The sequence below is a fragment of the Phascolarctos cinereus genome, unplaced genomic scaffold (assembly GCF_003287225.1).
Source record: "Phascolarctos cinereus isolate Bilbo 61053 unplaced genomic scaffold, phaCin_HiC Scaffold_2;HRSCAF=192, whole genome shotgun sequence".
Lineage (NCBI taxonomy): Eukaryota > Metazoa > Chordata > Mammalia > Diprotodontia > Phascolarctidae > Phascolarctos > Phascolarctos cinereus.
In genome coordinates this window covers 75,233,810-75,250,656 of record NW_027555625.1, presented here as the reverse complement: position 1 = coordinate 75,250,656, position 16,847 = coordinate 75,233,810, and the positions used below count along the sequence as shown (strand labels likewise).

The 16,847-nt window shown below is 37.3% G+C and overlaps 1 pseudogene; it reads left to right on the top strand.

The window, feature by feature from the left end:
- The window catches only part of LOC110193261 (large ribosomal subunit protein eL42-like), a 57,733-nt pseudogene extending 41,470 nt beyond the window's left edge, over positions 1–16,263 (top strand).
- The last annotated feature ends 584 nt before the right edge of the window (positions 16,264–16,847 follow it).

The following is a 16,847-nucleotide window of genomic DNA, read 5'->3' as shown; positions in this document are numbered from 1 at the left end:
GCTCCTTATTGAATGTAATTTGTATTGCATTATGATTTGAAAATGATGTATTTAATATTTCTGCTTTTTAAAATTTAGTTATAAGAATTCTACACCATAATATGTAGTCAGTTTTTCTATAGGTTCCATATGCCACTGAGAAAAAGTTACATTACATTCTATTTCCCTACATTTTTTGCAGAGGTCTTTCCTATCTAAATTTTCTAAACATCTATTCATCTATAAATTCATCATATATATTTTATTAGATTTATCTAGTTTTGAGAGGGGAAAGCTGAGGACCACCACTAATATAGTTTTACTCTCTGCTTTTTCCTATAACTCATTTCACTTTTCCTTTAAGAATTCGGATGCTATGCCATTTGGCTCATTTATGTTTAGTATTAATATTATTTCATTGCCCATGACATTTTTTAGCAACAAACAGTTTCCATGCTTATTTCTTTTTATTTGATCTATTTTGCTTTTGCTTTGTCTGAGACCACGATTGCTACCCTTGCTTTTTTTTTTTTACTTCAGCTGAAACATAATAAATTCTGCTGTAACCCCTTACCTTTACTTTGTGTGTATGTCTCCACTTCAAATGTGTTTCTTGTAAACAACACATTGTAGAATTCTAGTCTACTCTGCCATCTGCTTCCATTTTATGGGGGAGTTCATCCCATTCACATTCACAGGTAGGATTACTCTGGGTATTAGACCCTGTGTATTTCCCTCCATCGAGCTTTTCTCCCTATTTATCCTTTTCTCCCTCTCCTTTTATACTGTGCCTCCTCAAAAGTGTTATGCTTCTGACCACTGCCTCCCCCAATCCTTCATCTCTTTTATCAGCTCCCCCTTCTGTTATCCTGCTCCCCTCCTACTCTGTAGAATATTATATATTTCTATATCCAATTAAATTTATATGCTATTCCCTCTTTAAGCCAATTCCAATGACAGCAATATCCAAGTGTTTTCTGCTACCCACCCATTTTCCCTCTTTTGTAAAACCTCTTTCATTTCTTTTATGCAAGAAAAATATCTCATTCTACTTTCCCCTTTACCTTCTTCCAGTATATCCCTTTTTTCACACATTAATATTTTTAAACTTTTTATATAATCTCATAATAGTCAACTCACACCCATGACCTCTGCCCATATATACTCCTAACTCCTCTACTGTTCTTAGGAGTTACATGTATCATCTTACCATGCAGGAATATAAACACTTTAACTTCATTAAATCCCCTATGATTGCTCTTTCCTGTTTACCTTTCTATGTTTTTCTTGAGTGTCATAACTGAAAGTCAAATTTTCTATTCAGCTCTGGTCTTTTCATCAAGAAGACTTGAAAGTCCTTTATTTCATTAAATATCAATTTTTCCCCTGAAGATTGTATTCACTTTTACTGGGTAGGTGATTCTTGATTGTAATGCTAGCTCCTTTGCCTTCCTTTGTATTCTAAACCCTTTGATCTTTTAATTTAGAAGCTGCTAAATCTTGTGTTATTCTGACTGAGGCTCCATGATATTTGAAGTATTTCTTTATGGCTGCTTGAAATATGTTCTCCTCAAATTGTGAAATATGAAATTTGGCTATGATATTCCTGGGAGTTTTAATTTTGGTATGTCTTTCAGAAGGTGATCAGTGGATTCTTTCAATTTCTAATTTACCCTCTGGTTCTGGTATATCAGGGCAGTTTTACTTGAAAATTTTTGAAAGATGCTATCCAGGCTCTTTTTTTTTTTAATCTTGGCTTTCATGTATTCCAATAATTCTTAAATTATCTCTTCTTGATCTATTTTTCAGATCAGTTATTTTTTCCACTGACATTTCCCATTTTTCTCCTTTTTTTCCCTTCTTTTGATGTTTCATTGTTTCTTAATATCTAATGGAGTCAGTAGCTTCCACTTGTCTAATTCTCATTTTTAAGGAGTTATTTTCTTCAGTAAACTTTTATACTTTATTTTCCATTTGGCCAATTCTACTTTTTATAGGGTTCTTCTCTTCAGTTGATTTTCAGGCCTCTTTTAGTATTTGTAAATTTTTAGGGTGTTATTTTCTTTAGTATTTTTTGTGCCTCCTTTACCAAGCTGTTGACCTTTTTTTCATGATTTTTTAGAAATCTCCTGTTACTCTGTCATTCCTTCTCACCTTTTGTTTTCTTCTTAACATTTTATTTTGTTTTTATTTTATTTTATTTTTGAATGGGGGAAAGCAAGACAATTGGGGTTAAGTGACTTGCACAAGGTCGCACCGCAAGTAAGTGTCAAGTGTCTGAGTCCAGATTTGAACTCAGGTCCTCCTCACTCCAGGACCAGTGCTCTATTCACTGCTCTACCTAGTTGCTCCTTCATGATTTTCTTGCATAACTCTAATCTCTTATTCCAATTTTTACTCTACCTCTCTTATTTTATATTTCAAATCCTTTTTGAGCTCTTCCAGGGCCTGAGACCAATTAACATTTTTGTTTGAAACTTTGTATATAGCTACTTTGATTTCATTGTCTTCTTCTGAGTTTGTGTTTTAATCTGCCATATCACCATAGTAACTTTTTATTCTTTATGTTCTTTGATCATTTTTTTTCCAATTCCATTATTTGACTTTTAACTGTTTGTTAAAGTAGGGCTCTGCTTCTCAGGTGGAGGGGGCACTATCCTCAACTTCAGGGATTTTTTTTTTGTGCTGCTATTTTTAGAGCTCATTTTTGGGGTCTGTAAGTTTTCAATTTTTTCTAAGGTGGTATGATTTAAGGTGAGATCTTGTCACTGTTCTTATAGCTTGTTTTCTTGTCTGTGTAGAAGTATAAGCACTTTTTTTTTTCTATCCTCAAACTATGACCATGATACCTGCTGTTTCTAGTGTTCCTTCTTACCCTGGGACTGTGAGTTGGAATAATGTATGGGCAAAGCAACAAAGTCCTGCTTACAGTTCCAGCAAAGGGTCCCCTGTAATCTCCTTCTGACCAGGTGACCAACCCCTTTGACATCGGTGGGCTGAGAGCTTAAGAAGCTGCTGCTACTGATTTAGTCATGCCCCCGTGTCACGCTGTTGACTTGCCTAGCATTGGCTGTGGTGGCTCAGCCTGGGCTGGCCTGTGTTCCACTCTGACCCCAATGAGACACGCTTTTCTGCCAACCTCCTAAGCTACCTTGGCCTGGAAAATTGTTTCTTGCTGTCCTTTTGTTTGTTCTGCCACTCCAGAATTAAATTTTGAGGCATTATTTAAATGTTATTTGGACCTGCATTTGAGGTAGTACAGTCTAGTCCCTGCCTTTACTTAGCCTTCTTGACTCCATCCCCAAGAATATGGTTTTAGAACAATGGTTTAGTCTTTTCAGTTTGGGATAGTGTTGCTAAAGATTGAGGTTGATTGATATCCATCAAGCAAATGGATAAAGATACTCTCCCCAAAAATAAATTGCTAAATTTTGTAATATGGTACCAACAATGTGAGGGTATCTAGACGATACAGTGGATTGAATGCCAAGAAAAGAGTCAGGCACACTCATTTTCCTGAGTTCAAATGTAGCCTCAGACAGTTACTAGATGTGTGACCCTGGACAAGTCACTTAACCCTGTTTGCCTCAGTTCCTTATTTGTAAAATGAGCTGGAGAAGGAAATGGCAAACCACTCCAGTGTCACTGTTAAGAAAATCCCAAATGGGGTCACAAAGAGTCAGACATAACTGAAAAACAACTGAACAACAACCAGTTATATAGATTAGCCTCTTATATGCAATGAACATTTGTAGAACAAAGAGATTACTGAGGATTGGAATATCCATTGAAGTCAACATAGAAAAGGCACTTGAGCCACACCTTGAAGTATCAGTAAGTCTTGGATAGGAAGGAAGGGAAAAGGAGGTTGATAGACAGGTGGATGAAGGAAGAAAAGAAAGAATAGACATGGAGTAACTTGATGATCAATCAAGTCTATGTAGAGAGGAGGTGCACATTAAGTTATAGTAAAAAATATGGTTGAATAGATAATGGTATGATTAAACTGTCTCTTTCTGTTCCCTATACCTGAATTTACCTCTTAGGTATACACTACTATCTGCAGGTCAAATTTTTAGGTCAAGCTCAATAAATATTGGTTCTCACCATGGTATGAAGCCTATAAAGCAAGAATTCTTAAACTAGAGTTTCTGAAATTGTTTTAAAAATATTTTGATAGCTATATTTCAACATTATTTTGTAATCCTTTGTATTTTATTTTATGCATTAAGTTATCATTCTGAAGAGGGGTCCATGTCATGGAAAAATGTAAGAATCTTGAAGTATAATTGTAGTTAAAGCTTAGCTTCAGTCTCTTACAGCTTTTGTACATTTTAGTGGTTAATAATATACATTGCCTTTGAAATTTATATTTGTCTTGTTTCTCTGATTTCTTGATTTTGATTTCTTCCTTGGCCTCTGACTTGTTAATATACACATCTCTCTTAGATTTGTTCTACTTCTTTGGAAATATCAATATACCCAGTTTTCTTGGTTTGTTTCCACCTTATAACCCAGCTTTAAAGGTATAAGTATGCTATAAGTCCTTAAAAGCTAAATCACAGAGTTTTGAGAAGACAAGTGACATAATAAAAGAGGTATTTTTAAAGGTTAATGTGGTAGCAGTATGAAAAGAAGAACTTGGCAATCTACTTAGCTGTCAAAAGAGAGTAGTTTGAGACAAAGAAATTAAATTAGTTATAGTTATTTGAATGACAATAGCAATCTCAATAGATGTTGATTGAATGGGTAAATATACTTGCTGGAAAAGTCATAGAATCACAGAATATCTGATGTTTTTCTAATCTAACTTGTTAAGCTAAAACATCAGATATGTTAAAAGAATCAGATATAATTCCCTACGTGATGCTATATGACTTTTAATAATAAAACAACACAAACTTAGAAGAATCAAAACGACAGGTACCCACCAAGGGCATTTGAAATATATTTTGTGAGAATAAGCAGGATATTCATAATTTATATCTATTTTCATAATAATGACTTCTATGATAGAATTTAGGCTTCCTGAGTATAGGGACTCTTAAGACTGTATATCCCAAGAACCTAGGTAACAGAAAATTATTTCATGGCAACTCTGGTTATTTTATATTGCAATATTGATAATATCTATTCAAAAAAGGACCATCATAAAAATTGCAGCTTACATGTCAACATATAGGTTGCTTGAGATAAAGAGGTAGAAAAATTATATGAAGAACTTGAGAAGACCTCCCAAACTCATGCACTCAGTTACTTCAATTGAAAGATGTATTTAATTCATTTGACAAGGGATGATAGATGGATTACAGGAGTGATGCTCTATTATCCTCATGATATCAGGAATACATGAAGGAAGCCCCTAGAATGTTGGCTGGATCACGTGTTTCAAACAGAGGATATGGAGAAGTTGTATAGGTATGAATGACTTGTGATCTGAACTTTGGACCAAGACCCTAAAAACTCGGTATCACAGATCCATTTGAGAATTCTTGTGCTGTGCCTAGCACAATCTGTGACCCATAGTAGGTGTCTAATAAATGCTTAGTGGTCTATTTGTTAATTGAGAAGTATGATTAGATGAAGAGGGGAGGGAAGGCTTAGAGTAAGAGTGAAAGATAATAAGAACAAGAATAGAATGTTCTAATGATAAATCACTTTTACAATAATTAGATCATGAAATAGATGTCCTATATTGTGGAAAACTTGCTTCTTTCCCTTCTGCCAATAATGCTACTTGACTATTAAATAGTGATATATTGAGAACAAACTAATTTTGGAATATTGGTTTGGGTAATTCATTTGCTAGTACTTGAACTATATGATACAAGATGATTTCTTGAGTGCTTAGGCAATTACATTCCTGTAACAGGCTACAATAATATGCAAAACTGAGCCATTAAGTACGAAATTATTTTCTTTGGTTTTGCCTGATAAGCTGTAAGATTCAAGGAAAGGGGTAGATATAGCATGAAGGTAGTGGAAAGAAAAATGATTTTGTTCTCATAAGTACTGAGTTCAAATGTCAAGCTCTATAAGCACCTGGGCAAATAACACTCCTCTCCAGGACTCAGCTTCTTCATTGGCAAAATGAAGAGGCTGAATCAGAATTTTTTTTTTTAAAGTCTCTTCTAGTTAAACATGCAGTGACCCTAAGAAATGAAAAAGAAACCATAATAAAAACATAAGATTGTGAATGACAGCTTGGCTGCTTAGGATTTTAACCTTACCCTGTATTTAAAAGATGGTCTCTGATTTACTTTCTCTCTACCCTTCTATTTTCAGGCATATTAAATGTGAATAATAATGAAAGATTTTAATTTGCAACTTATTGGAAGTAATGATATAAGCATTTATTAAGTGACTACTGTATGCCAATTACTGTGCTAAGCACTTTACAAATACTATCTCTTTTTGATCTTCACAACAACCCTGGGAGATGAATGCTATTATTATCCCCATTTTACAATGGAAGAAACTGAGGCAGACAGCGGTTAATTTATCCAGGTCGTATAGCTAGTATATGTCAGTGGTCTGATTTGAACTCAGGTTTTCCTGACTATAGGCCCGAGTGCTCTATCAACTGTCCCACCTAGCTGCCTGACTATACTGATACATGCAAGATCATGTTTCCCCTAGAGAAGCCTCTCCTAGCAATTTGGAACTATGCTCAAAGCGCTATAAAACTGTATACCCTTTGATACAGCGATACCACTACTGGGCCTCTTGACTTGTGGTCCTCTCACAGCTTGCACTTCAATGAAAGATAGGGTAGAGGAGATATAGTTCCCAGGAAAAGGTGAGGGACCAAAGTCCATGAGCCAACAGAGTATAAGGATGATGAAAGGATGGTCTATAACTGCATCTCAAAGTTGGAAATCTTCTGTGTCCAACGTGGTCTTTTAAAGAGTTTCAGTAGCCCAAGGACTGCCTAGAAAGTAATAGATCTCCTCTCACCTTAGGTAAAACTTACAGTGGAGACCCCCTCCAAGTAGGAATGGTTTGGAGACAGCTGCAACTGGCTCACAAGCTTATTGTTAAATTTTAGGTGTGAGAATTTATGTCTTGGAAACATACAAATGCTACAAATCAGAGCTTAATATATTGTTTTTTGGATTGTCTAAGTTTAAGAAAATGCCAATAATGCAGAATAGACTTGATTTCTGTCCTGTATACATTTTTTTTTCTCTCCTAGAGAGTTAGTTGTCATTGTAGTTCTTGTTTTCAGGAAAGTGATGTCATGACTTGCAAGTGAATTGGATTTAATTGTGCAAATCACAAGCCTCACTCTCTCCTCCTAAGCCATCTGGCTCCAGTGCCAAGATATAGATCAGGGTGACTGGAGAGAGCCCCAATGCAATGGGAGACTGGACTTTTTAAGCTAAGGTCTTTCCCAGATCTCAGTTTGTCTGAGGCAAAGTCCAATCAGTGATTAAAGGTGGGAAAGAAGTGAGACAAAGAATGGCCTCTTTTACCCAGATTTAAGGTGGAAACTCCTTAACTGAAATTTAGTTTCTCAGTGATTTGGAGCATTTTTAATGCATTGCTCACTTAGATTTCTTTTGAGAATCCTCTGATATAGATTTTCATACTTTAATGATTTATCCATTGAGGACTTGATGTCATTCTTTTATATCTGAATTGATCCCTTATTTATCTCTGATATCTGAATTTTATCAGAGAAACATGCCATGATGTTTTTTCTCAAGTTAGCTACTTCTCTTTTATTTTGAGTGGCATTGATTTCTTTTCATTTTAAGTTTTTCATGATCAAAATTGTCAATTTTACCTTTTATGGACTTTTCTGTTCTTTATCTGGGCATTAACTCTTTTCCTACCCATTTATATTTATTGATCATTATGAATTTTGGAGAAAGCAGTATCAGTTGAGTAATTAGGTCAGAAGTCAGATTACTGAAGGTTTTCAAGAGAGTAGGAGGAGAGGAAGTGGAAGAAAGAAATGTAGATATACACAAACTAAAGTGTGCACATCTTCACATGAACACACAAAGCAAGGAAGATGTAGGTTAAATGGAAAGTACTTGTAGGAAAGTATTAACCAACAAAGATGAAATTCCATCTTTTCCTTTAAGGGAAAAATATTTCTTGGCAACTGGAAATTCCACTTGGTCATTAATCAAGAAGCAATTATTAAATGCTTCTTGAATGTTGAATGCTTGAGATCCACACAGCCATAAATAAAAGTCCCAAGTCCTCAAGGACCCTTAGGAAACTTTTGCCAATGGGCTTCTAGGAAACCTAAGGGAAAATAAAAGCAACTGGAGTGTATCCACACACTTTGAACAACACACCCCATTGCAATACTCTATCCTAGAGTCAACTGTCTCACCTGCTCCTCTCTCTCTACACAGAAATACAGGAATTGAGTATTTCTTTGGCTTTTTTCATATGCATCAATATATGCATGGTGGAGAGAGATAATAATAATATTAATGATGATAATGATAATGGTGATGATGAGCTAGAATTTATGTAGTGATTGAAGGTTTAAAAGACACTTTACATATGTTAACTCATTTGATAGACTTCTTCACAGCGACAATCATAGAATTCCTACAAGGTATTTTTCCATTGGCTAAGGAGAAGTTTGGATAAAGGGAAAACATGGGAAAGGGCTTAAAATAAGTTTCTTTTTTTCCTTACTACCCAGGGGAAATATGTTCTTTACTTCACAGTGGCCCTCACCACTGCTGGGCAATCCTACTATATCTTCCTAATGAACTCATTATCCTTCTCTCCATAGCATCTCATCTGTCTGAGGAGAGGTTAAAAAGTTTCATTCCTCCTCAGACCTCCCATCGCTCCTCTTCCACCTACACTCTCAGGAGAGAATCTTGTCTCATTTTCTACTGAAAAACATTAAGGTCATTTGCCATGAATTCTATCTTTTCCCCTCCTCATCAACTCCTATCAGTTGGATGCCTTCTGCCACTGTCTCCTCCTTCACCCCATCTCCTGTGATGAAGTGTCCTGACTACTTACCAAGGCTAACCTCTCTGTTTGTTCAGGCAATCCCATTCCATTCTGTCTCCTCCAGCTGATTGTCTTCTCTAACTTCCCTACTCTATTACTAATTTTAGTCTCTCCCTGTCTACCAATTTATTCCCTAATTCCTACAAACATGTAAATGTCTCCCCGATCCTGAATCCCCTCACTTGATTATTCATCTCCATTTATCTTCCTATATCTCTTCTGCCCTTTGTAAGTAAACTCCTTTAAAAGGCCATCTACACTAGGTACTTCCACTTTTCTCTCATTCTCTTCTTAACCCCTCTGATTCATTGTGGCACAATAATTAATAGAGATACAACATTGCTTGAACAGAGAACGGAGGCATAGTTCAAATGCAAAATCCAGAATTATTTGTTGGGTGAGTACAACACATGCATACAGGGCACAAGAGATTGGGGGTTTAGGGAATGATTTATGGGGTCAACAAAGGGAGGCAAGAGAATAGGAGGAACACAGAGTACCAGGAACCAGGATGTTCATTCACACTCTGTCTGTTTGGCACCCATATGAACCAGTTTGAGCTGGCCCTGTGGTTGCTGACACAGCAGAGGTGTTCTGGGTTCACCCAGTGGACACCACAAAGGATCATTGGTATGTCAAACTCAAACAACACTGATTTTGCCTCCTGATTGGCTGGTTATGATTTCCAAGTTATTTCAGCTTCTCCTGGAAGTTCAAGCAAGTAGTGATTTGTAAACTCATTATTAATTACATTTTCCACACCTTAAAATCTAGTTTCTGACTTTATTCTACCAAAACTACTCTTTCCAGTTCCCTCCTTTTGTCCACCGACACTGATGCCACTCTAGTATAGGCTTTCATCACCTTGTACCTTGATTATTGAAGTAGCCTGCTGATGACTCTGCCTGTTTTAAGTCTCACCCCACTCCAATCCATCCTCCATTCAGGCCCTAAAATGATTTTCCTAAAACACAGGCTTGATCATGTCACATATGTGCACACACACACGTGTGTATACACACACACACACACACACACACACACACACATACACACTTCTAATTCAATAAACTCCGGTGGCTTCCTACCACTTCCAGGATCAAATACAAAATCTTTGTTTGGAATTCAAAGCCCTTCATAACCTATTCCCCTTTTACCTTTCCAAGTTTTCTTACATCTTACTCCACGACATGTATTACTTGACCTACTGCCAATGGTTTACTCCTTCTTGTTCCATGAACAAGACACTCCATCTCTCAGCTCCAGACATTTTCTTTGGCTATCCTACACGCCTGGAATGCTCTCCCTCCTATGTTCTGATTACTAATTTCTTATAAGTCCCACCTAAAATTCCATCTTCTATAGGAAGCCTTCTCCAATCCCCCTTAACTCCCTCTTAATTATTTCTTATTTATTCTGAATATAGCTTGCTTTGTATATATTTATTTTCATGTTATCTCCTCCACTAAGTTGTAAGCTCCTTGAGGGCAGGAACTGCTATTTTCCCTTTTTTTAATTCCCTGGTACATATCACAATGCTTGACACATAATAGGTGCTTAATAAATTTTTTGATTGATTCAGAATACAAAGTAAAAATGGTCAATGGGGTAAATTTCTTAGAAGCATATGATCTGTAGGGTTTGGGGATAGGGAATGGCTACCCACTACTGTGTAATACCATCCACCTGCTGCCACAAAATTTAATCCATGTAATGAGGCTTGGGGTGGCAGGTTATGGAAATTTGTGATAACGTGGAATGGAAGAGCCTACCTTTACACTTCAGGACATGCAGAGGTATTCTATGACTGCTTCTTGTCTGCTTAAGGCAAGGGAAGAAAGTCCTTTAAATTGGCTTTTAAACTGTAACATAGTGTGCCTACAAAAAAGATTAATTAGCGAAATTGTTCCCTCTTTCCTATCCTGATGGCAAATGTTGTAAGATTCTAAGTGGAAATAAAAAGAAGCTTTGAACTTTTATCTACCCACCTTTCCCACTACCACATAGACTGTGAACAAATGGCCCCATTATTGCTTCTGGCCTTGTTGTGTCTATATTTTTCTGCTCTTAGATGTAGTCACTAAAGGCAGAACTGATTGTGCTAAAGACATTGCAAGCTTTGGAAGTTCAGAGGAAAAGAGATCCAGTGATAGAAATCCACACTATTCTTTGCCAACACCAAAGCCTAGTACTCCCGCACAGCCCTTAGGAGTGACATTCAGGATTCATCCCAGTGATATGTCAATTCAGTAGCCAAGGTGCCATTTTCTACAAGCAATTATCAACTTGTCCAGAGAAGCTGTTATTATACCTCATTGGAAGTAAACTTCCTGGAGGGAATACTTCACAGAAAATACTTCAAGTTTGAGCTATTCTCCCCAGGAGCCAAGGTAATTGTGAGGAGGATGTGTCCCTAGTTCAAAGAGATATTTTTATACTTTGGTTCTTTCTATATATTTTTACTTAATATCCATCTGTAAAAGCTATTTGATGTTAATTAGTACCATTGAGGTACTAACTACTAAGTCATTCAGTGATATAGGGGAGATATTAATGGTGTCTAGTGATTAATATTGAGTAGAATACACAAAAACAGTGGCTTGAAATGATAAAAGTTAGAAAACCCTTTAAATTTCACCTAAAATCTAAGGGAAGATATAGCCTACTACACTCTGGGGACTTGCTGCCTTGACAATGCAAGTGGGAATTGGATAAGGACTTCTATAGCTTACAGATGCTTCAATGGCATCATAATTTAGGGCTGAAAAGAAACTTAGAGATTATCCAATTAAACACTTCTAATTTACGGTAGAGGAATTTGATGCTAGAGATATTGAACGATTTGCCTAAGGCCACACAATTCAGTATCACCTCTATGTATAAGACCCCCCCAATTATATATCTATATCTATATCTATATCTATATCTATATCTATATCTATATCTATATCTATATCTATATCTATATCTGTATCTATATCTGTATCCGTATCTGTATCCGTATCCGTATCCGTATCCGTATCCGTATCCGTATCCGTATCCGTATCCGTATCCGTATCCGTATCCGTATCTGTATCTGTATCTATATCTATATCTATATCTATATCTATATCTATATCTATATCTATATCTATATCTATATCTATATCTATATCTATATCTATATCTATATCTATATCTATACCTATATCTATATCTATACCTATACCTATATCTATATCTATATCTATCTATATCTATATCTATATCTATATCTATATCTATATCTATATCTATATCTATATCTATATCTATATCTATATCTATATCTATATCTATATCTATATCTATATCTATCTATCTATCTATGTATCTATGTATGTGTGTATGTATGTATCTATCTATCTATCTGTCTGTCTGTCTGTCTGTCTATCTATCTATCTATCTATCTATCTATCTATCTATCTATTTATATTATATATATCTTCTTGAATTGTGCCTCGAACTTTAGTATAACATAGATGGCTATTTACTTTGCTTTTAACTCTCCATATGGTTACTTCATTTATATCTTTAACTCAACATCCCCAAAGAAAACTCATTATTTGATACTCCCTCCATCACTGTGCACCCTAATCACTATCCCCCCAAGCTCACCTTGCTCCCCCATCAAATCCATTTCCTCTTCTGAACTTCCTTACTTCAATGTGCCAAAATACAGAATGAAGCCAGGCAGACTAGGCAGAAATTTATGCAAAATATCTGACAATTTTAATTGACTCCAAGTTTAATACATGGTTAATGTAAAATGGTAGCTAGAAAGCTAAATTATACTAATGTAATCTGAGGCTACATTAACATTACTGTAGTGGTCAGGGTAAAAGAGGTGATGTTTCTGCTGTCCTCTGTTTCAGTCAGGTGAGATTGACAATGTCATGTGCAATTTTGTAAACCACATTTTTGGAAGACCATTGGCAAACTGAAAAAAAAAATATTCAGAGCTGGACAACATGAATGACAGAATCAAAGCCATGTTACAGTTGAAAGAATCTGTGTATTTAGCCTGAGCAAGAATCAAGGGGCAAAATAGTTGTCTTCAAGTGTTTTAGGAGCTGTTTTATGGAAGAGCAATTATACTTCTGCTTGGTGTCAGTGGTAGAATCAGGAGCAGTTTGTAGAAGCCAATTTTTGTCTTGATATAAGTGTACATGTGTGCCTGTTTATTCTTAGCAAAAGTAAAGGAATAAAGGTCAAGAAAAGAAGCAGTGGATGTAAAAGTCAGGTCTTTTCAGGGATAAATGAGTCATTCCACACCTTGGAAGGGATTCTGGGGCTTTGAGTAACTCAGCTATATATCAAAAGGCCAGCAGCAGCAATTAGCTTGTGTAAGTGCATAAATTGCCCATTCCCCCAATACTTCTCCTCCAAGGCATTCACTTGTATGAGTTCCAATCAAAATTTGGGAAATGTATTGGGCTAGTTATAATACATTAGGGTGATATCCCTAACTGACAGATCTGGAAGGTCATCTGGAGATGAGACTTTGAAGAAGAAAACCTAAAACTACTTTTTCCCACTTTAGGCCAATTGTCCCTGACCTTTCTGAAAGAGTGCTGTTAACATCTCAGCTGAACATGAAGCTCTACAGGGTCGATAGTGAATATGCCACTTGAAAAACAAGCATGGTGGGTAGACATATCTAGCAAAGATATCATACCTCACGAGGAGCAAGCCTGGTGGCCAAGCAACCTTTCTAGCCAAGCCTGTCAGCATCTATGCTGTATGAAGGGCAAGGAGTACCCTAACTGGCTCAAATTATCACATATGGATACCATGACCCATTAGGATATGACTCAGCAACCAAGAAGTCTTCCTGGATTCACAAATTGGCAGGTCAACATAGCCATCAAAGATGCTTTGACCTAAAATGAATAAGTCCAGCCGAGTCACCAACCTTTAGGGGGAATAATGTCAGTCTAGCAGAAGAATGACTTGTCCATTATTGACAATACCCAACTCCACAGTAAATTTTATGAGGGCTTTATAAAAATGGAAAGAGCATTGAGTCCCCATGATTCTGAAGTTCTGAGTTTCATTGATAACATGTATTTCCTACATGTATTTTTCTACCATTGTACTTTGAGTTTTTGTTCGCTATTCCTACTATGAACCAGGTATATTTATATGAGAATGAATTACAGATTTTCAAGGAATACTTTATAACTTTTACCTGCTATTCCATTTGAGTGAATGACTTTTCTAAAAGCTCACTATTAGTTGATTATTAATGGAAAACCCACTGATGGGGGCTCATGAGCTAGAGTAACAAGATTTATCACCCACACAGCCATCCCTAGAACACATGATAGCAATTATCTATACAGCGACCCATCTTGCCATTATAAGAACAGGTTGATGGGGTGTGCATAAAAAGGGTTTTATACAAGGAAAAACAAACCAAACCAAACAAACTTTCTGAGAGCTGTCCAAAAACGAATTGCAGTGGCTTGGTATTTTAGATGTGATGACCCTAAGGGATATAAATAATGAAACCTTACATATAGGTCCAGTTTATGACATTTTACAATGGACTGTTTGCTGCTCAGCCTACACAGCTAACATCAGGGAAGCAACTCCTTTGGAGGAAAGCCCAGCCAAACCCCACCAGCTTCTGAACAAATTCTACCTATGTCATAGGCAATCAAACCTTATCTGAAGCAGCAAGTCACCCTAAAGTAGAACAAGAAATAACTTAGTCCAGGCAAGTCAAACCACTGCCACTGCCTTGACCATTTCTTCCTCTCAAAATTGAGAATAATTTATCTAGGACCCAAAGTTTAGAAACCTAGGAATAGCAATGCCTCCTCGCCCCACTCATATTCCACTAGCTTTGCTTCTGTATTGACCCCCACAGCCATAATTGAGGGAAGAAATTAATGTGTAGAAGGAGTGCATCTACTTTACCACCCCACCAACAACAATCTTTTGACTTACTGCTACCAAAAACCTCAAGAGCCCTGGGTTTAGTAGCACTACCCAGACTACTAGTCCTGCTTCAAGCCAAACTTCTGCAGCTATACCTGGGGTATACCTGGGGAAGTTCTTACTCACGTGGAGAAGAAAACATCCACAACCACCAACTACGACCAACTGCCACCAATAGAGCACGTAAACCAATCTAGCTAAAGCAGAAGGGCACCCTGAGAAAGAGGCAGCATGTGCCAGACAAGTTACACCACTGCCACTACTTTCACTTTATGGAAATAGTCCAGAGTGGAGAGATGAAGCCAAAATGGCAGAGTAAAGGCAGGAACTCACCTGAGCTCTCCCCCAATCCCCTCAAAATACATTTAAATAATGACTCTAAACAAATTCTAGAGGATCAGAACCCCCCAAAATACTGAGTGATGCAATTTTCTAGCCCAAGACAACTTAGAATGTTGGCAGGAAAGGTCTGTTGCACCAAGGTGAGAGAAGGGCACAGTCCAGCACAGGCCATGTGAGGGCAGACTGGGCCCCAGAAAACCAGAATGCCTTGGGAGTTACTGAATCAGCAGTGGCAGCAATTGATTCTGGAGCTCTCAGCCTACAGACAGTAAAAGAGTCGAACAACTGGTCAGAAGGAGATTACAGGGTTCTCTTTGCTAGCACTAAGACAGTACTCTGTTGTTTTGTCCATAGTCAGATCCAGATAGCAGTCCTGGGAAGGAGTCCCAGGGTGAGGAGAAGCACTAGCACACCAGACATTGAAGCTGCAGTGGGGCAGATCCTTGTCACAGTTCCAGGGCAGAAAAGAGTTCATGTGGTCATTCACAGACTAGAGCACAGGCCAGGAGAGAGACCTCTTCTGGTCTTCCACCATCATCCTTCGAAGACAGTCATCTTCTTCAGCTCCTCTTTGTCCTCGGCCGAGTGCTTCCCTTTGAATGATTGACCAAGGGATCCCAGTGGCCTAGACATCAGAGAAGCCCAGTTGGAAGCATGGTGCTATTCTTTGGTGAATATCCCTAAAACCCACAGAACTTTCTGCAAAAAAAGTATGCCAAGCACCAGCCTCACAAAGTGATGGAGTACAAGAAATGCAAGGATTCCCTGTAGCCAAAGGGAAAAAGGCGGTATGATCAGAAGCAGAGTGGCTATGGTGGTCAAACAAAACCAATTTTCCAGAAAAAGACAAAGACCACAAAAAAGATTGTACTAAGACTTGAATGTGTGGAACCCAACTGCAGGGCTAAGAGGGTGCTTGCCATTGAGAGGTGCAAGCATTTTGAACTGGGAAGAAATAAGAAGAGAAAGGGCCAAGTGATCTAGTTCTGAGTTTCATTGTTTTGGTCTTAATAGATGAAAAACAAAACAAAACAAAACAAACAAACAAAGAAACAAATTTCCGTTCCTTGGTTTTGTGTTTTCTGTCTTTGAAGGAAGAGGCTTGAGTCAAACCAAGTCTTATACTATGTGAAGCTTTTCCTCCAGTAGGAAGAGTTCTTGAGGATATGGCTGAGTGTTGTAACTTCAATCATCTACTTAATGAGATTTATGTGTCATGGAGAGAAAGCCCAGCTGGACATTTCTGTGGGGTCTAGGGTCCTTGGTTATTAGTACTATGGCTAAAATAGTTACTGACAGCCTGGATTCCCAGGCAAATTGGGAGTGGGGAAATTAGGGATACAAAGTTAATAAAGATGGGAATAGCTAGCCCCTATTTTATAGGCTTTCAGCAAATCCAATTCATCACCTTCAGGGACTGCCCTGTTTTCAAAATATTAATGAAGTGCTTTCCCATATCTATTTGGGTTGTTAGGGTTCTTTGTGGAGAACTAGTAGTGATTGAATTGCCTGGTCATTAAAGGGATGGCCTATTAATTGAAAACACATTTGTACCTTGTTTTCAAAGT